At 42.0% G+C, this 21815-nt stretch overlaps 1 pseudogene; it reads left to right on the top strand.

Annotated features, from left to right (window-relative positions):
• Nucleotides 1-13514: 13514 nt before the first annotated feature.
• Nucleotides 13515-17953, top strand: LOC149524501 (uncharacterized; annotated as a pseudogene).
• Nucleotides 17954-21815: the final 3862 nt, after the last annotated feature.

Genomic DNA, 21815 nt, shown 5'->3' with positions numbered 1-21815 from the left:
CTTCTGTTGACATATCTGTAGACAAAGCCTCTGTCAACAAAAGCCTGTAGCCTAGACGTGCCCTTAGATGCCTATATACAAATGCAAGAAGCATGCATAATAAAGAGGAAGAACTGCAAGTGCTAATAAATAAACAAAATTGGAATATCGGTATAGAAAGGTACAGCTTACTCAGGAAGGATAGGCAAAAAGATCTATAATGCCTGGATTATTTTCTCCCCTTTCTTCAATATACATTTGACATTAACTATCTCCAATCATATAGTAAAACCCTCCAGAAGATTAATTTATAATTGGACTTGCAATCTCAATTCAATTCAATCTGATTTGAGCCTGTTAAATTCTTTAAGGATATGTCTACACTACAGCGTTATTTCAAAATACTTTATTTTGAAATAGTTAATTCGAAATAGCTTATTTTGAAATAACGTGTCTACACACAAAATGCATTTTGAAATAGCGTTTTGCTATTTCAAAATAGCGTGTCCACACTGATTGGATGCTGAATGGCATTTAAGGGCCACTGAAACTGGTTCCAGCAGGGCATCAGGTCAGTAGTTGCTTTGTGTGGCTGCTGTCTGAAGCTATCCAAGGCTTGTGCTTAAAGGGACCCCCCCTTGGTAGCCGGTTCTCAGCTTTCCCTGCTTGCTTGCCTACCTTGCTGAGGTACAGCAAAGCATTTTTCTCTCTGCTTGCTTGGTTGCCCTCTCTCGGGACATCACAGCACTTGGAACCATGGAGCCAGAGCCACCCGCGGGCACTCTGGTGTTTCTTTTGGATCTTTTGCTTCAAGCCTGGCAGCAAGTGCTGGAGACTGTCTGGCACCATCTGTGGCAGCCCAAGCCCCAGGTCCTCTTCTGGACCCCCCTGGGGGCCATGGAGGAGCAGCGGCCAGACGCCAGCATGCCCCGCCGCATATGGAGCCTGGACACCTGCAGCAACTGGTGGGACCACTTTGTCCTGGAGCTCTGGGGAGACCAACAGTGGACCCAGAACTTCAGGATGAAGAACACATTCTCAAACTCTGTGAGTGACTCGCCCCTGCTCTGTGGTGATGGGACATGGACATGAGGCCCGCCATTTCCCTCCAGAAGTGTGTGGCCATTGCCTTCTGGAAGCTCTCTACGCCAGATAGCTACCGATCTGTCGGCAACCAGTTTGGCATGGGGAAATCCACCGTTGAGGGGAAGAGAGGAGGGGGAAACCTGGGAGCAGGGAGCTGGAAGAGGGAGACAAGGGGAGGAAGGGGGAGGAGAAGCTCAAGATTGGGGGTCTTGCTGGCCCACCTGTCTCCCAGCACTGTGGGTGTGGGGGCCTCAGCGTTCGCGGCGGGGGGGAGTGCATATGGGGAGAAGAGGGGGGAGGACGGAGCGGGAGGGAGAGCAGGAGTGGGAGGAGGAGCGATAGCTGGAGTGGCAGCAGGCAGCAATCTCTGCGCCATGGTCTGCAGATGGTCGCAGATGGCACGGCCCTGGTCACGCAGCTCCTGCAAGCTCTCCTGCCACAGCTGGAGGTCTTTCTGCATGCAGTGCTCCTAGCTGTGGACCTGCCTTTGCAGTAACCCCAGGTGCTGCTGCTGGTATCCCTCCTGGTTCCGGGTGCGCCTGCTGGCCCTGGTGCGGGAGGATGTCCCAAGTGGGGTGGTGTGCCCTGCACTCGCAGCTGGTGCAGCTGTGGAGAAACCAGACAGGTGGTCAATTCTCCCTGGAAACACAGTGGGTGAAACCCATCCTCCCTCTGCAAGGTGAGGACAGCAGGTCTCCGCACCGTTATATCCTGCTCTCCCCAGGAGCGTGAGTTGGCCCGGGACTGTACCCATGCCCCTGTGCTGTATATCATGTGGGGATGGGGGTGGGGGAGGATGTGTCCTGCCTCTATGTAGAGGGTGTCTTGTGGAGGGAGGGCATTGTGCAGTGTCCCTCCCCGGAGTATGGAGCATGTCATGTGCCTTCATACATACTTGTGTGGGTAACAGGCCGGGGCCCCTGTGTGGCAGCCATCTGGGGCCACATGCCCTGGCTGGCATGGCACACGCACAGGTTGTGGTGTGATCTGTGCTCAGCAAGGCCAACACGTGTGGTCCCTGGGCTCTTCTCTCCCCCCGCCCCCAGCCCCACATAAGGGGACAGTGATGGCACTCACATGTCTAGGCCTCCCCAGCCTCTGAAGAAAGTGGTAAAAGTTCAGGTAGTATGCCTCGGGGTTCCAGGATGAGTGCCACGCTCCCTCCAGGCTATTGTGACTCCTGGTCATTGTCCTTCTCCTCCTTCTCCATGGCCTGATCAGGGCCCTCTGCCCCAGGATTAATGACCACCTAGGGGCAGGGCCGGCTCCAGCCATTCCTGCGCCCCGGATAGCAGGCGCATGACACATGCACAGTTCCACCCCGGGTGCACGGCACATGTGCGGCTCCATCCCCCGGCGCCTTGGAAGCTGAAACAACGTCCCACTTCATCCATAGCCTACCCAGGGTCCCAGGCTTGCAGGAAGTGACATAAGATATGTCACTTCTTTGTTATATTGTTCTTCCCTTTATGGGGCACAGCTGTTAGCTGTCAAGAAATAAACTACTGTGCTTGGCAGATACCTGTGTGGCATCCTTTGTATTTTGGGAACCCAGTGTCAGACCTGCGACTTACTCTTGCTGTCTACAGCAAGCAAGCAGGGAAAGCTGGGAACTGGCTGTTCAGGTGGATCCCATTAAGCACATATCTCAGATAGCCTCAGGCAGCAAAGTAACTCCTGACCTGATGCGCTGCTGGACCTGGTTCTGGCCAGCCTTAAATGCGATTCAGTGTCCACTCCATGTGGACGCACTATTTTGAAATAGCAAAATGCTATTTTAAAATGCATTTTGTGTGTAGATGCATTATTTCAAAATAACTTATTTCAAATTAACTATTTGAAAATAAGATATTTCGAAATAACGCTGTAGTGTAGACAAATCCTAAGAAACTCTTTTTACTCATTTTGATTTCCTTCACAGGAGCAATTCAGCTTGATTAATAGCAATTCTCTCTCTCTTCCTACATTTTCTACACTTCAGGGGTACATCTACACTGCAGGGCTACATCAATTGTGTATCTTATTTAGAAATGGCTTGTTTTGAAATTGAGAGCATCTACAGCAGTGGTCACCAGCCAGTAGATAGGGATCTACTGGTAGATCTTGGAGCCTCTGACTGGTGATCCTGACTAGTTTGGCCAAGAGAGTATCAAGTGCCTGCACTTCAACTGCCCCTTACACCCACTGCTGTGCATCTTTTGCCCCTCCCCCTGGGAACCTCCTGCTTTCTGTGCAGGGCAGGGGAGGCAGAAGAGGGGTGCTGATGTCAGGGTGCCTCCTCTTCCACTTTGTATCCTTTCTCCACAGAGCAGAGAGGGGGCACAACAGGACTTTGGATGGAGTTTGCTGGCTGCTTTAGGGAGTGGTGTAGGGCCAGGACAGGGGTGAGCCTGCCTTAACCCCAATGCACCACCACCCAGGAGCCACCAGCGGTGCCCAAGTGGAGCCCACATCCCAAATGCCTGCTCCAGTCATGTGCCCCCTTCTACACCATAACCCTTGTCCTAGCCCTGAGCACCCCTGTATCCAAATGCCATCCCAGAGCCTGCACCTATAACCCCCTCCTACATCCAACTGCCTGCCCCAAGAGCAGCTCAGAGCCCCTCTCTCCCTCCAGATCCCTTAATCCAAGACCAGAGCCTGCACCACAACCCTCTACCCCAGCCTGATGAAAGTGAGTGAGGATGTGCAAGAGAAGCAGGATGAAGAGAACAGGGGTGGGAAGAAGGTGGGGCAAGGGTATTTATATTTGAGAGAGATCTTGGATTGCACTTAAATTCAAAAAGCGATCTCATGCTTAAAAAGGTTGGAGACCATTGATCTACTCAGCGCTTATTTCGAAATAGAGCTCTCTTCCTCCAACTTCCCTTATTCCTCGTGCAATGAGGGTTACAGGAGTCAGAATAAGAAGTCCTCCAGTTTGACAGTATTTTTACACTTTGAAATAACTGACTGCTGTGCAGACGTGGACTAAGTTATTCGGAAATAGTGTTTTAGCGTAGATATACCCCAATATGTTGTTTCCTTTGCCTGTCAGTTCCTTTTCCATTCCCTATAGAGTCTTTCCTTACTCCTACTGAACTTTTTGAGATAGTATCATTCAACTGGGTCTGGAGTCTGTTCCTACAATTTTCCCTCCCTTGTGTGGGATGTAAATGTTCACACAAAGAAAGCCATTGAAACCAAACAAGTGCATCTGAAGATAGTTGATCAGCTCAAATTTTAATCCTCATTTATAATCTTACCTTGGGATTTGATATGGAGCAGGTGATGGATATGACAAGAATCAAAAGTCTATGTTCTGGCATCATCAATGTTCAATATCACCACTGACTGGCTGATAGACAAACTCAAGGAAGCAGCTGTTAGCATCACTGAACTGATCTGCCTGGATCAAATATCAAGTAGATGGGAACTGTCATAAATAATGTTAGAAGATGCTTGAAAGATGTGGATGCCTGCATAGCCAATACTGTTATATTTCAGGCCCTTTTGAAACTTAGTAGGAATGTTGTAATGACAAGCTTGCTACGGCACTGCAGATCTACACAACCACAGTTCTACCAACACTGTTGAATGGAAGTGAAATGTGGTGGGCATTGAAGAAGGCTGAAGAACACTAGAATGAGAATTTTGAATCTAAATATCTCTGTTTAGAAAATATGGTCAAAAAGTGCCTTAACAGGTTCCTGCCTCCTCTTGATCCAGCCCCTGCGGCTGTTCCAGCTCTCGCTCCTCTTCCCACCCCTGTTCCCCCTCCCGCTTCCTCCACACCCCCCATCCCTCCTGCCCCACCCTCCACACCCACTCCCCCCCGACGCCCCACACCCACAGTGCTGTGAGATAGGAGAGCCAGCAGGACCCCCAACCCTGAGCTTTCCCTTCCCTTCCTCCCCTTCCTCCCCCTCCAGCTCCCTGCTCTCAGGTTTCCCCCTCTCCTCTCCCACCCTCACTCCTCCCTCCCCAACCACAGTTCTGTGCAATAAAGAGAGATTTTTGCTGGCAAAACAGGTGTCTTTATTTTATATTAGTAATGGGGGTTAGGGAAGGGAAAGGGGAAGGAGGTGAGAGTGGAAGAAGGCCCCAGTGGTGCATGCAGGGAGAGTTCAGTCCTCCGCCTCCACCTGGAAGCTCTCCCACAGGGCTTCCTGGATCTGGGCAGCACCCCACTGGGCCTCCTGGACAGCGGCAGTGCGGGGCTGCACATACTGGCCAGCTATGCACTCAGCCTCAGCCATCCAGGCTGGCAGGAAAGCCTCCCCTTTTCACTCACATAAATTTGCTGCCACCACGGGAGGGATATTGTGCTCGGCGAGGTCGAGGTGGGTTACGAGGCATCGAAATCGGGCTTTCAGGTGTCCGAAGGCCTCCTCGACCACCATGCAGCATCCCTGGTGAGCCTGGCATTGAAAGCCTGCCGGGAGACATTGAGGTGCCCCGTGTACGGCTTCATCAGCCAGGGCTATATGCGGTAGGCTGCATCTCCCACCAGGCAGATGGGCATGTCCACATCCCTGACCCAGATGTGACGGTCGGGAAAGAAGGTCCCGGCCTGCAGCCTCTGGCACACGGACGAGTTCCGGAACACCCTGGTGTCGTGTGCCTTGCCAGACCAGCCCTCATTAATGTCCATGAACTGGCCCCAGCGGTCACATAGGCCTGCAGGAGGAAAGAGAAGTACCCCTTGCGGTTGATGTACTAGGAGGCCTGGTGTTCTGGGGCATGGATGGGGATGTGCGTCCTGTCGATGGCCCCCCTGCAGTTGGGGAAGCAGAGGGTGCTGAACCCCCAGATGACCGTGTCCAGGTTGGCAAGGCAGACTGTCATGATTATGAGGGTTAGCCAGCAGCCTGGGGATTAAGAGGTTAACTACACCTAGCCAGGAGGAGTGACCAATAGGAATGTAGGTGGGACTTTTCAAACAGGGACAAAGGAATTTGGGTTTTTTTCTTTTCTCCCTTTTGTCTCTCTGGGAGTTCTCTGCAGCTACAGAGAGGGACAAGCATGTCTCTCTCTCTCCAAGACATCATTCTTCATTTTCTGTAAGTAGGGTAAAGTTTAGGTAGTTTTGTTAGGTTTTATTGTGTTATGGATTGGGTATGGGATCTGAGATCTGGCACTGCTTAAAAGATGTTTTGGCTTTTCTTTGTAACTAAGTTCTAGGCCCATGGAGTTTCTCCATGAGTATATTTTGTTACCTTCCTCTCTAGTCATTATACTTGCAACCAGAATATTGTTGTAATAATAAAAGTTCTTTCTTTTCTTTTATTAACCTGGCAGTGGTTAATGGTGTGCCCTGATTTTTGTTTTAGGGGGAAGATTTCCCAAATGATCTTTCCCCTGGTTTCTTTAGCAACATTTGGGTGGTGGCAGCGGAAGTTTTATTCCCAAGATCTAGGTTTTTAAGATCTTGGGGGAAGTTTTATACCAAAGCCTGGTAGATAAGGCTTTGGGGTACACTTGCTGGCCCCCACTTCTGCATTTATCATGCCAGAGTGGGGAAGGAGCCCATGACCCAATCCATAACACAATAAAACCTAACGAAACTACCTAAACTTTACCCTACTTACAGAAAATGAAGAATGATGTCTTGGAGAGAGAGAGACATGCTTGTCCCTCTCTGTAGCTGCAGAGAACTCCCAGAGAGACAAAAGGGAGAAAAGAAAAAAACCCAAATTCCTTTGTCCCAGTTTGAAAAGTCCCACCTACATTCCTATTGGTCACTCCACCTAGCTAGGTGTAGTTAACCCCTTAATCCCCAGGCTGCTGGCTAACCCTCATAATCATGACACAGACCACCCTGTGGAGCAACACCCGGTTGATGGCCGTTAGCACCTGCAGAGAGACACAGCAAACCACGAATCACTGGAGCGCCTGGGTGGCTGGGAGTGTTCGTTCCCTGGCACTGCCCCGTGACCCACTCCCAGAAGCAACCCCCATGGGTGGCATGTAGTACGGACAGACCGAACCCTCCCATGCAAGGCACTTTCGCCTTCTCCCCCACCCCATTTTCCCTGGGGCTCCAGGAAGGTGTCCTTCTTGATCCTAAAGTTCTGGGTCCACTCTTGGTCTCCCCAGCACTCCAGGACGATGCTGGTGTCCAGACGCCAGATGTGGAGGGACACACTGGTGTCCAGGCGCTGCTGCAAATCCTCCACAACCCCCGGGAAGGCCAGGGGTAGAGGCAGAGGGCTGACGTGAATCAGATGGTATGAGGCAGCCTCCACCCATTGCTGGCAGACTTGCAGCAGCAAGTCCAAAAACAGGAGCAGTATGCCCAGAGTGAGCTCTGGCTCCATGGTGCCAACTGCGGCAGCGTTCCCAATGAGAAGCACCAACACAGGTAAGCGGAGAGAAAAATGCTTTGCTGTCCTTCGGCGAAGTATGCAAGCAAGCGGAAAAGCTGAGAACCGGCTGTCTGGGGGGGTCCCTTTAAGCACGAGCGTCAGATGGCCTCAGACAGCAGCCACACAAAGCAACTACTGACCTGATGCCCTGCCGGAACCGGTTTCAGCTGCCCTTAAATGCGACCCAGCATCCAATCAGTGTGGAGGTGCTAGTTTGAATTAGCTTAGTTCGAATTAACTAATTCAAATTAAGTTAGTTCGAATTAGTGCTGTAGTGTAGACATACCCTCAATTTCTAGGAAGGTATTTACATAGATATCCTCTTTCAAGAGATTATCTACTTTTCTCGTTTCTTTCTTATTTAAGGCTATTCACTGTTGTTTTCATTAACCTTGGAAAACCAATGCGGAATTCTCTTTCTTCTAATACCTTCATTATTTCAGATATTTATTTGAAGATGTACTCATGCCATCGCTGGTTTTTTAGACTGCATTTGCATTCCTCCATCTCCTGAGTGTTTTGCTGTTTTGAAGTAGCCCTTTTGGGATGCTAATTAACCTCCTGTCTAATATGCACTGTTCCTGATGGAAGGTGTAAGCCTAATAGACAACTCATTATCTAGTATTTAAAGAGACAGGATTTATATTCTTATATTCTTTTTACCAGTATTTCTACTCAGTATGAAATGAATTATTGATAGATGAAACCAATTTGTCACACTCTCATACAAATCCTCTTCTTATAATAAAAATCTACAAGTGACTTCAATGAGTGCAAATAATAACAATAGAACCAGCAAAACTTCACAATGAAGAGAAAAAAAATCCCAGAGCTTTTCCAAGGGATAGAATACCTGCCCGTTGTTTAAACCCCTCAAAAGATCCAGAGAAATGAGAGGAAGGAAGAGAATAAACTGAAATAAATGGGACTAAAGCTGAAGGGCCAACAGAATGGGTTATTTCTATGGCAGAAAGAGAAAAAATTAAAGGTGTCAAAATTCAAATGTGTTTAGAAAGATGAATCCCCATCTGATAGAGCCCACTATCTAGTCATTTGCTTCAGCATACTAAAAGAAAAGTGTAAATATTGGCAAATAGGTTATATTGAAAATAACAGAAAGTTGATTGCATTTAACATACCTTTTGTTCAATGGCAGTTCTTTGTATGCCATTTGGAATAGTCTCTGCAAAAGAGATTTTGCAGGCAATTCCCATAATTTCTTTTAAATTGTACAGCTGAGTGCCTCTTAGGGTGCCTTTTAGCAATCATGCTGAAAGTGAACCCAAGAATGTACAGTACAACCACAAAAGCAAATATTTCCACCATACAATTTCATTATACTGTATTATTGCTCTGGATGAGCACTATACAAATAAACAATCAAAAACATAAAAATAAACAAAACAACTAATTCTTAGTTCTTTCTTTAGACCGTCATTTATGCTAGTGTTTTATATATGCTTTGAATAATATTATTTACTTCCTTTGTAAAATACGTTTGATATTTACAGATGAAAGGTGTTGTGTAAGGCTTTCTATAAGGTCTCTCCTTTGATACTATCACAAGAAGACATTTATAAGTGATTTTTTAAAAATATCTGGTTTTTTCATTGTTTTTCTGCTGGTGGCTCTATTTTACATCCACATCCCATCATAGTCCATATTACATTCCAATTATTTCCACTTTGTTTCTTTCCAAACCCAAATGCTGCAAAATGTGAAAATCATCTGAATACGGATAACATCCTTTTCATTCATTACTACAAAATGTTCTTTAGTCTCCTAACCCTGGGAATAACTAGTGATTTGGACTGAATCCACATGTTTCATGGTTAGCTCATTGGCCATGAGATTTGTTTCGACATTTCAATCAGAGCCTGTCGTCCACAGAGATTTTGAAGGTAATTTTTGTAATCAGCATTGTTCTTAGAGCTTTCCACAAGTTACCAATAACTTCAAGTAAATTTTATATAGTCAGCTACGAAGAGGGCCCCAGTGTCTCTTCTGAAATCCTATTTTTAAACACAGAGACTAAAGATTATTTATGTAGCCTGCAAGTACTGCTATGAGAGCACAAGGTTTGTTTTTTTTCCCAACAGTAAAGCAGAGCTATGTGCATTTACACACAAATCGCTCTGCAAGTAATATAAGAACAAGAATTCAATGACATAGTAGACTGGATGGTTTAAGCATCTCAGAGAGCCTTTCAGTGATGCCTACAGCTTGACGAGACAGATATTTTTGTTAGAGTTTTTATTTCAAATATTGTTCTTTCTCAAAAAGCTGTTTTTTTCATTAGTATCAGTACAAATTAACCTTTGTCAACTGTCTTATCATACTATAAATGAACAAATAATAAAAGCAGTCTTAAGAATATTTCCTCCAGGAAATAGAAGTAAAGTAAAAGTTACTTTTAAAAAAGCAAGGGGATCATTAATACTGCTAGTTGAAAAATAATTGACAGATGCCATACTATTTGCAAACCATTTATCTTTGGCAAATTAAAAAAAATAAAAGAGCAGAACAGATTTAGGACACAGAAAAAACGTTATACTTTGTAAGAACTTTCGCAAGTACCACATGAAGTGTCAATATAATTCTCCATAAAATACAAATGAGTTTTCCAATTCCATAATCCACCGCCACAGAGGGATAAAACTCAAAATTAAGCAAACGGTGGGCAGCAGAATAATTTTATTTTAGCATGGGATAGTACTGTTTGTTTGTTTGCTTGCTGAAGTATATGTCATGCTATTTGTTCAACTAGAAAATTAGTTACCAACAGATTTTACTGACTTTGCCTACAACGCTGGATACAACAGGTTATGGGGCGTATTAATCTTGTGCATTATAGCTGGAGGCATGGAAAAGAATGATTTGCAAAGCCATGACCATGACAAAGGTAAAAATGAAAGTTGAAAAGTTAATGGGGTTCAAGAACTGTCTGAACTGCTGTTTCTTCAAGATGAGGCGATGCTGTCTGGTTACTATGGTGCTTATAAGGTTGACTTCAGCAGCTATGAAGGGTGAAATTGGAGCTGCACATGGATAATTCAGGCAGGCTAAATGTGCCTGAGTGTCCAGATACTTTTATGATGACATCACATTTGAATGTGCAATAGCTTAATATTCAAAAGGTAATGTTACTTTATCTGTATTTTCTGAAATTCCAGTCAGTGTCATAACTGAGTGGAGATCAACCAGTGCCTGAGGATGTGTCAATATGTAGCTTAAATTTGCTGTGATAGAGACTTACTGTAATGGGTTGACTGATTTTTATAAACACATTGACAAGGTAGTTGATGTAAGAACAAGTTGCCAAAATTCTTGACCTATGCTGATATGCCTGGCTTTTGGAGCTTGAAAATGAACACTGTCTGACATACTGTGTGCAATTGTATTAGTTGTAGCTTAAGCAAAGCAGCTATAAACTAACTTGTGTTATGATCTTTGATTAAATTTGTGTCTATTTGAATGGCATCTGCTTTGGGTCCTCAAATTAATCTCTGTGGAAGCAACCAGCCTGTCACTGTGACATAATTCTCTAATAAGGGGTATTATTGTGCCACAAGTACCTTGAATTTTGAGACATGATTTCATTCCTGATAGAAGTCTTTCAGTTTTCTTCTTCGTCTGCATTTTGGGCATTTTGCAAAGTCCAGGAACATTTCAAATGACACTTTGGATCCTGAATGAGAGGCATATATTTTTAAATTAAACAAACATCCTTAAATAGCTCACAAACCATTTAGAAAATGTGGATTCCTGTTGTAGAGACTATACTCTCCTTACTGTATTAGTGGAGTGAACTTACCTGGCTCAATAAGGTTCATCATTATTTTCTCAGCCCAGTTTTCTAATATATTTATTTTAGTCAAACTTTATCTAACTACAAATCTAGTACAAAATTATATTCTGTTGCATAATCATATTTGCTGATAGAGCTGGGCAAAAATTTTGGATGAATACTTTATTCATTCTAAATGCAGTTTAAGTTGGATCTGAAACCGTGTGAAAATTTGACACATATATGACAAATAACTTCCTGGACTTTGGTGTAATTTAAAAAATGTGGCTGATGGTGGTCCGCCTTTATAACTTGTAGCCTTGGGTTAGGTCATACCCCAAAATTCATGTTCAAATGTTATTCAATTCCCCTTCTGAGTGACTTGGATCAAGGATTTGAACTTTGGTCCCCTATCACCTGAGAAAGTGCCCTAGACAACAAACGATGGGGCATTCTGGATCAGGAATCTTCGAATCTCTCCCATTGAATCTGTTCTACTTCAAATAACATTTGAATAGCTGATGGAGCAGAGTATTAAATTTGGGTCTCCCATCTTCCTGGTGAGTGTCCTAAGCACCAAGCTTCTCTCTCTCTCTCTCTCTCTCTCTCTCTCTCTCTCTCTCTCTCTCTCTCTCTCTCAAGTATACAGGAACCCTCAACCCATTGCATTTCATCATTTCATTAGTTAGCTATGGAGATTGGATCAAGCAGTACATTTTGATATGTTAACCCAATACCAACTTCTTTAGCTGCATAATTACTTGCTTAGCAAACTCTCACCATAAAAAAAAACAATAAAACTTATGCAAAATTAACTTCCCTCAGACAGCATATTATTATTAAAGGTCACAACTATGTCAAATCCAAGTCAGCTTTTTTCCAGAATCCTCTAAAATCCTTCTTCAATAACAATTAGAATTGTGTTATTCCCCGCCATTTTACTGTTGAACATTTCAAAAACTGCTTAATTGTTGCTTTTATTGTGTCTTTTTTAAACAATTGGAAAAAATATTTAAAGGGCTTAAGATTGAACCATTGTTGCTCAAACTAACCTAAACATTCAACATCAAGCTAAAACCAAACTTAGAATATATCACTCTTAAAACTTAAAGTTGTAGAAAGTTAGGAACTGCTGAAAAGAGGTTATTAGAATGGAAACAATTCTGCAACCTTAACTGTAGCAATCATTTTCACTTACAACTTACAATATATTATATAATTGGAATTTTAATATAACCTTCCATACACTACATTTGCATTTAAAACACATAATATTCTGTATTTTTCCAGACCATGTAGTTCTATTTTTAAATATAACTAAAATATAGGAGGCACATCTTGAGCTCTTGTATCTGACAGAAACAGACAATATAAAACTGGGAGCAGCAATAGCTGGAGGGCATCCATTAGGGAAAGGAAAAGAAAGTTTATCAAATATTTTTAAAGATATGAAAAAATAACAGACAAAGGGAAAGGAAGGGATACTATTTCTGGGTAATAATATACTTCAATAAGAAATGTTCCCTTTTCTTGCTACTCACCCTTTCACTTCCTTCACCCACAGTTGGCTACCTTTCTCATCCCATCTTTCCTCCCCTTCTACTCTTTTTTTTTTCAAATTTTGTCTCATTCCCATGCTACTTTTCTGCCATAACACTTTTCCATCCCCCTTCCCCTCCTGCTTTCCCCTTGTAATTAACTGAATGAATCATGTCTTCAGATTTTTATCAAGTCTAATTCCAGATCTCTCTCTCTCTCTCTCTCTCTCCAAATTTACACTGCCGAAGATATCTATTTTTTTAATTGTCTTCTCCCACCTCTTCTTGTGTGTTGTCTGCTGTGAAGGAGTTATGTTTTTTATTTGTTCTGTGAGCTTCTAGGCATACATTTAGGTCATGGAAACATCACTTTAACTGGAACCGCTAGAAACAGAAACTGTACTATTTTGATGGTGATAATCTCCTCCTCCCAATATGCAATAATCTAACCGGTGTTAAAGAAACTATTGTTCAGTTAACTTCCTCTAAGTTCCTGGCCCAATCCAGAGAAGCTATTCATTCAACCATCAAATGAAATTCAGTGATTAATCCTGGTAACATGCTGCCTGAAGCATGTTGCGTATATACTAAGAAGATTGCTAGTGATCTCATGTACAAACTGCAAAATTTAACTTCTTTTTAACTAAGCAAATCAAGAAGCTGGTATAAAGGTCTTGGACTCCTCATAACCACAGTATGTTATTATGGTTGCCAACTATATGGGATAGTGTTGTAGCCTCCAGGGGATGAAATCTCCAGGAATACAACTAACCAAAAATGGCAACACTTCATATTATAGAAGCAGTACTGGTGGTTTCAGTATATGTGTCATTCCTATCTAATAACAAGGGAAGGATCTATATGCAGCCTGATCGACCGCACTATGGCTTACTGAATGGGAGAGGTAATCAGGTGACAGATGATATGGAAAAAGGTGATGTGCTCAATGCCTTTCTTGCTTCTGTTTTCACAGACAAGGTTAGCTCCCAGATTGCTGTACTGGGCATCACAGTATGTGGAGGAGGTGGAAAGTCCTCAATAGGGAAAGAACAGGTTAAGAACTGCTGCACATACACAAATCCATGGGTCAGGATCTAATTCATCTTAAGGTTCTGAGGGAGATGGCTGATGTGATTGCAGAGGCACTGATTGCAGAAATGGAAAAATCATGGAATCCATTTTAAAGCACTTGGATGAGAGGAAACTGATCTCGAACAGTCAACAGTCAACATTGATTCACCAAGGATAAGTCATGCCTGACCAACCTGGTTACCTTCTATGATGAGGTAACTGACTCTATGGATATGGGGAAGGTAGTGGATGTGATATACCTTGGCCCTAGCAAAGCTTTTATATGGTCTTCCAAAGTTTTCTTGCAAACAAGTTAAAGAAGTATCGACTGGATAAATGGACTGTAAGATGGATAGAAAGCTGGCTAGATCATCAATGGGTAGTGATTAACAGTTCGATGTCAGGTTGGGGGTCAGTATCAAGTGGAGTGCACCAAGGGTTGATTCGCGGGCCAGTTTTGTTCAGTATCTTTATTAAAAAGTCTGGATGAGGGGATGGATTGCACCGTCACCAAGTCTGCAGATGGCACTAAGCTAGGGGGAAATGGGAGAAGTTAGGAATAGGATCCAGAGTGACCAGACAAATTGAAAGATTGGCACAAAAGAAATCTGATGAGGTTCAAAGAACAAGTGCAGAGCCTTGCATTTGGGACAGAAGAATCCTAAGCACTTCTACAGGCTGCTGGGTACCAACTGGCTACATAGCAGTTCTTCAGAAAATTACAGTGGATAAGAAGCTGGATATGAGTCAACAGTGTAGCCAAAATTAACAACATATCGGGGTGCATTAGTAGAAACATTGCCAGTAGATCTAGAAAAATGATTATTCCCTTTATTCAGCACTGGTGAGACCACTTTTGGAGTATTGCATCTGATTCTGGGGCCCTATTACAGAGAGGATGTGAATACATTGGAGACAGTCCAGCTGAGGGAAACAAAAATGATTAGGATGCTGGAGAACATGACAAATGAGGAGAAGATGAGGGATTTGGGCTTATTTAGTCTACAGAAGAAAAAAATAAGGGGGAATGTGATAGAAGACTTCAACTATGTGAAGGGCAGTTCCAGAGAAGAGGAAGAGAAGCTGTTTCAGTGGTGACTGATGACAGAACAAGAAGCAATGGTCTCAAGCTGCAGTGGGGGAGGTCTAGGTTGAATATTAGGGACAAAAACTATTTCACTAAGAGGGTGGTGAACCACTTAAATGGGTTGTCTAGGGAGGTGATGGAATCTCAATCCCTAGAGATTTTTAAGTCCTGGCTTGACAAAGCCCTGGCTGGGATTGCTTTAGTCAGAATTTAGCAGGGGATTGGACTTGATGAGCTCCTGAGGTTTCTTTCAAATCTATGATTCTATGAATCTATGATTCTATGGCATTTGATATCATTAACCTCATAATACTCCTTTCCCATCTCCAAGATTTAAGAGAGAACTGGTTAAAAATTGTTAATAAAACAAAAAACACTACAGATGCAATGATATTTTGCAAGTGTCTCCTTTCCACAGAAAATATTAGACATTTTGTCAAACAAGACAGAGCAAAAAACAAAACATAACAAAACAAAAACCCACCCTAAGTACACAAAGCATTTTTGTTTTCTAAGTGAATAGAAACTGTTCAATTTGAAAATGTGACCACAGTGTCTCATTGAAGCAATAATTTGTGTATTTCATGCCTCCATTCTGTTCTATGGGCTACTGTCCTTGCTTGAAGGTCATCTAACATGAGATATTTATGCCAAGGACTTCCATGATTCATCACTGCAGCACATGCTTGCTATATTTCAGAGATGGATACTGTATTGTTGGTTCAAAATGTGCCATCAGTACATTAACAAAATGCTTATTAATAAGGATCAGGAAATGATAGAGCCAATAGAAGAAATCTGATGGAATTATTTGCCATCTGCAAATTGAAACAATAACTGTGGGAACATGTGAGTTCTGATTAAAACTTGGAAGCAAAAAGTAGAAGTGGTGCTGGGGTGATGATATTCTCGATCCTGTCATGATTAGTGCATGACTCCCTACGGTTGTCCGTTTCTGGGTTCTCTTTCTCTTCCTGTCATCAGTGTGGAGAGTGCTTACATTCCCATCCTTAGCTCAAAAGTTTCCCTCAACCCTACCTTCACCATTGTGCGGATTTCCTCTTCATCCGATATCAGTCCCAGTATTTTCTCACTCTCTCTCAATCTTATGTGCTCAAGGAGAAATGATCATTGCTGTTGGAGAAGATGAAATGGATCCAGTGTTTTTTTCCAAATTTTCCATTTCTGATACTAAGGTTCAACACTTCATTTAAGATGGAATCAAAATTTCATACACTTGAAATTTCCCACAGTATAGAAACTCTGTTTCCAAGCTTGCTCTAGAAAGTATGTTTCAATCACATTAGAAAGCTTACGTGCTGTAAATCCCCCAAAATGTGGTGGCATATTTGGTTTGTTAGTTCTTGAAGCATTGCAAAATATTAGTGTGTTTACTGCATTTTTGTTCTAATGACACACTTTTACACCAGTTAGTGGATCCCCAGAAATCCATGTGGGTTCTAGACCCAAAGTTTTTTTTGAATTAGAGTCAATTTTACTCTTCCTTTCCTCAGTGAGAAAAGGGAGGTAAGGAAGAATAAGGAAATTCTGTGAAGGAAACTTCATGGAACTTTCCAATCCTTTGAGGACAGAAAATGCAGAATTGGCCAATGATGCTCCAAAATGACAGGAGCTGGTACAAGAGAGGGCTGGTCTGGGCTAAGTGATGTTCTGACTCTGTATACTTCCCAAGTAAACTTTGCCACAAATCAGCACACCCTTACAGCCCCGACCAGGGTTATTCTGTCTACTACCCAAGATCCACAAACCTGGAAATCCTGGATGCCCCATCATCTTGGGCATTTGCAATCTCACTGAAGGACTGTCTGGATATGTGGGCTCTCTACTCAGATCCTACACCACCAGCACTCCCAGCTATCTCTGTGACACCACTGATTTCCTGAGGAAACTACAATGCATTGGTGATCTTCCAGAAAACACCATCCTACCCACCATGTATGTAGAGGCTCTCTACACAAATATCCCACACACAGATGGAATACAAGCTGTCAGGAACAGTATCCCTGATGATGCCATGGCACAAATGGTGGCTTAGCTCTGTGACTTTACCCTCACACACAACTATTCCAGATTCAGTGACAATATATACCTCCAAACCAGTGGCACTGCTATTGGCACCCGCATGGCCCCACAATATGCCATTTTTTTTATGGCTGAATTGGAACAATGCTTCCTCAGGTCTTGTCCACTAATGCCCCTTTTCTATCTATGCTACATTGATGACATCTTCATCATCAGGACCCAGGGGAAGAAGACTCTGGAAGAATTCCACCACGATTTCAACAGCTTCCACCCCACCATCAATCTCAGCCTGGACCAGTCTACACAAGAGATCCACTTCTTGGACACCATGGTGCAAATAAGTGACGGTCACATAAACACCACCCTATACCGAAAACCTACCGACAGCTATGCTTACCTTTATGCCTCCAGCTTCCATCCCGGATACACCACACAATCTGTTGTCTACAGCCAAGCACTAAGGTATAACCGCATCTGCTCCAACCCCTCAGACAGAGACCAACACCTACAAGATCTTCACTGAGCATTCTTGAAACTATGATACCCACAGGAGGAAGTGAAGAAACAGATTAACAGAGCCAGACATGTACCCTGAAGCCTCCTACTACAAGACAAGCCCAAGAAAGAAACCAACAGAACACCACTGGCCATCACATACAGTCTTCAGCTAAAACCTCTCCAACGCATCATCAGTGATCTACAACCCATTCTGGACAATGATCCCTCACATTCACAGGCCTTGGGAGGCAGGTCAGTTCTCACCCACAGACAACCCACCAACCTGAAGCAAATTCTCACCAGCAACTGTACACCACACCACAGTAACTCTAACTCAGGAACCAATCCACGTAACAAACCTCGGTGCCAACTCTGTCCACATATCTACACCAGCAACACCATCACAGGACCTAACCAGATCAGCCACACCATCACTGGTTCATTCACCTGCACATCAAACAATATAATATACTCCATCATGTACCAGCAATGCCTCTCTGTTATATGCATCGGCTAGACTGGACAGTTCTACGTAAAAGAATAAATGGACACAAATCAGATATTAGGAATGACAATATACAAAAACCTGTAGGAGAACACTTCAATCTCCCTGGACACACAGTAGTAGATTTAAAGGTAGCCATCCTGCAGCAAAAAAACTTCAAGACCAGACTTCAAAGAGAAACTGCTGAGCTACAGTTCATCTGCAAATTTGACACCATCAGTTTAGGATGAAACAAACTGTGAATGGCTAGCCAACTACAAAAGTAGTTTCTCCTCTCTTGGTGTTCACACCTCCACATCAGCTGCTAGAAGTGGGTCTCACCCTCCCTGACTGAATTAACCTCCTTATCTCAAGCCTTATTCTGGCCTGCATATTTATACCTGCCTCTGGAATTTCACTCTACATGTATCTGACGAAGTGGATCTTTGCCCACAAAAGCTTATGCTCCAATATATCTGTTAGTCGATAAGGTACCACAGGATTCCTTGTAGTTTTTGCCAATAGAAAAACTCTGGCTAGAATTTAAAGCTACCATCTGTCAGAATGACTTGCCCCTTTATAAAGATGAGAATGTCTTGGAAAACTGATTCAGGTTGGCAGCTTCCAGACTCTAGAAAATCTTTGCAGTATAATAAAACAAACTGTTTATTTAACCTGCTTTATAATTACTCTGTCGATGTAAAAGTGCCCAATGTGCACTATTATCAGCTCATGAGTTCAGTGTCACAAACACTAATTATAGCATTTAAAGTCAAGTGGAGTGATGATATGTCCTCAAACAATTTGTTTTCATTGATATTCCTTCTAAAATATATGGTAATACCTAGGAAATAATTATTCTCATGGGAAGGAGCCACTGTGGAGTGTTTATCTGGAGTCCCTTTGTTTTTGTTTTATGGTGTTTGTTTGCTTTTTGAGCAGAAATCTTTATTGATCCAATGTGATATTCTGCTTAGGAATTATTGGCACAATGTGGTTCAGAGAAATTATGCAGAATAGTATATTATTGCTGGATAAAACTATATTCCTTGATATGGAGATTCTACTCCTTGAGACTCTGTATTGGGTCCTCATGATAATGGTCACACTATTTATTCCTAATAAAATATCTTTAGCATTTATCTCCTGACTCTTTTCTATCCTTTCTTTAGTACAGAGTATATTCTCAAACATATTTGACAGGACATTGGTTATTTACATGGGATTCCTATAAAAGGGAGCTCTCTCAGTGGAGCATTGTCCTATCAGTGTGTAGGAACTCAAAACTGGTGTACAGCCAGTAAATAAAAATATTACACTAATACCAGACCACACTCTGTCCCATTCTGAAAACTGACAGATTTTCAGCAATTGCTTGGCCAAGGAAGTGACAATATACTGAATAAATAAATTAATGCATAATTTAGAAGAGGGAGTGAAAGAGAAAAGATGTATATGTAACAACATCCATATCTCATGATATCTCATTAGTGTAAACCTTGCTGTAACATATCTCCTTCCATCACCTTTGCTCATTATCTTCCTTTACATGATATTTCTAAAGAAGATCTCAGGCTGGTTAAGAGGAATGTTATCTTTTGGTTATCCTTCCACATTGACAAAATGGAGAAAATAATTCACCACTGAAACCAGGACCAAAAAGCAAATATTTCTAGTTTCTACTTCTACTGAATATACTGCCTGAAACAATCCATTGGATTTATTTTAAGCAATATATCATATATTTGTATTTGGAAAATTAGCCAAAAGGGTTTTTTCTTTTTTCTGATTATCCAGTGCTAATAAATACTATTTAATTAAGAAAGTTGTTTATAATTTGCATGATAACAATAATATTAAGTGAAAAAAATGTAATTTGAGGCTAGCTCCTGATAATAATTAGTAATTATTATGTATATCCAAATGAATTGCAAAAAAGCTTGTAGTGAATTTTGAACTTTAATAAACAATCGTTTTCATGGGGATAGTCTCATTGTTGTTCACGTCTTTCACGTGAGTCAGGCGCGGAAATTATTGTTGTTTTGCTGAGCACGTATACCTGTTTCTGATGAAACTGTCCAATACATCATAACATAGGCCTAGCACCAGAAGAGGATGACCATTTCAATTATTTTATTAAATATATTATCTAATTATACTGAAAGAACAGGAGACATTTTATATGGGTATAATCAGGCCCCAACTTAAATATTAGATGTCTAGGACTACCTGGCAAATAAAACTGTACAGTTCAGGTAACTCCAATGTTTATCCATAATTACCGGTTTGCTTGTTTGTTTTACCAGATCCCTCCTTTTTTTTCTATCTAGGTCCTTTTGCGTATCATTTTCCGATTTTTATTTGTAATGTAGACACAGCCTCTGACTTTAAAATCATCTTAACAAGGTTTATTCAAACTAAGCTTTCTATGGAAGCTTCACTGAGTTCTAAGAAATATGCTATGCTTGAAGCAAACTGATTATATAGTTTTGAAGTAATAAATATTATACCTTTTTCATGGTTTCTTGATAGAAACCTGCAATTACGGTTGGTACTTTATGGTGGGGAGGAACACTTAAGCAATGATGTTTTTCTGCTAAAATCAAACTAAAATCTTTGAATACTATTAAGCACTGGGGCTAAACATAAATTTATGGATTGTGTTATTCAGAGAATTAGTGATGATTTTAAGAAGAGTAGCTTTATAATCATAAACAACCTCTTCCTTAGGCTATGTCTAGACTGCAAGCCTCTTTCGAAAAAGCCTCTTTCGAAAGAGAGCATCTAGACTGCACACAGAACTTTCGAAAAAGCAAGCCGCTTTTTCAAAAGAAAGCAGCAAGTGAGTCTGGATGCTCTCTTTCTAAAAAGCCCTGTTTGTTTTCAAGAATGCCTTTTTTCGAACGAGCACTTTCGAAAAAAGGCGTTCTTCCTCGTGCAATGAGGTTTACTGCCGTCGAAAGAAAAGCAGCGTTCTTTCGATTTAATTTCGAAAGAACGTGGCTGCAGTCTAGACGCAGGTGAAGTTTTTTCAAAAAAAGGCTACTTTTTTCGAAAAAAACCCTGAATCTGGACATAGCCTTAGTGATCTGTTCTTGTGTGTGTATATCCAAATAACCATTGGAAAAAATAGGAGCTGTGTTTATTCATCAAATTCTAGGGGTTTTTTTTGTTAGAAACAAGCACCTACATAAACTACTGCAAGTTCTATTGAATGTTAATGCAAAAGTTAACAGATTCAGAAGCTACATGTACACACCTACACATAATAACCCAAAAAGAGAGCCTCGTGCATGAACTCCTACACATATAGTCTACCCATCACCAGAAAGGGAAGAGATGATCTGAAATATTCCTCTTATTTTGAATTGTTTTTAAAACCCATCATCATTTGACTTTACTCCTACAGCCACCTTTGGGAGAATGTCAAATCTAAATGCATTATTAACCTACAAGGAAAAAATAACACAGATAGACACCTTTTGACTAATTCTGTTCCGGGTTAAACCAGTGTACATCTTTTGACACCCCTGGCATTATTCCAATATACTTCATGTAACAGAGATTACAGTCTGCCCATAGTTTTGTTGTTTATGTTGTTTAATCATTCATTAAAAGGCAATGAAATAACACATGTATATAATGAACTTTTAATCAGAAAGGATTTGAAGGTTAAAGTTAATGCCATGTTGAGCTACAAATGTACAAAAAAGAGATAATCAACATTAATCAATAATTCATTCAATAAATTAACATTCATTTTTTTAAATGGGAGGAAAATGTCTAAGAGCAATCCTATGGCAGAAGGCAAAGGGGTCCCTGGGATCTATCAATAAATTACAGTTGTCCTGGCTATCCCACAGTACCCCCAATTAAGTGCTAAAACCTATACCTA

This window comes from Pelodiscus sinensis, chromosome 4, assembly GCF_052426305.1.
Source record: "Pelodiscus sinensis isolate ZL-2025 chromosome 4, ASM5242630v1, whole genome shotgun sequence".
NCBI classification, from domain to species: Eukaryota; Metazoa; Chordata; order Testudines; family Trionychidae; genus Pelodiscus; species Pelodiscus sinensis.
Note: the sequence above shows the minus strand (reverse complement) of the source record. Positions and strands in the feature narration are given on the sequence as shown.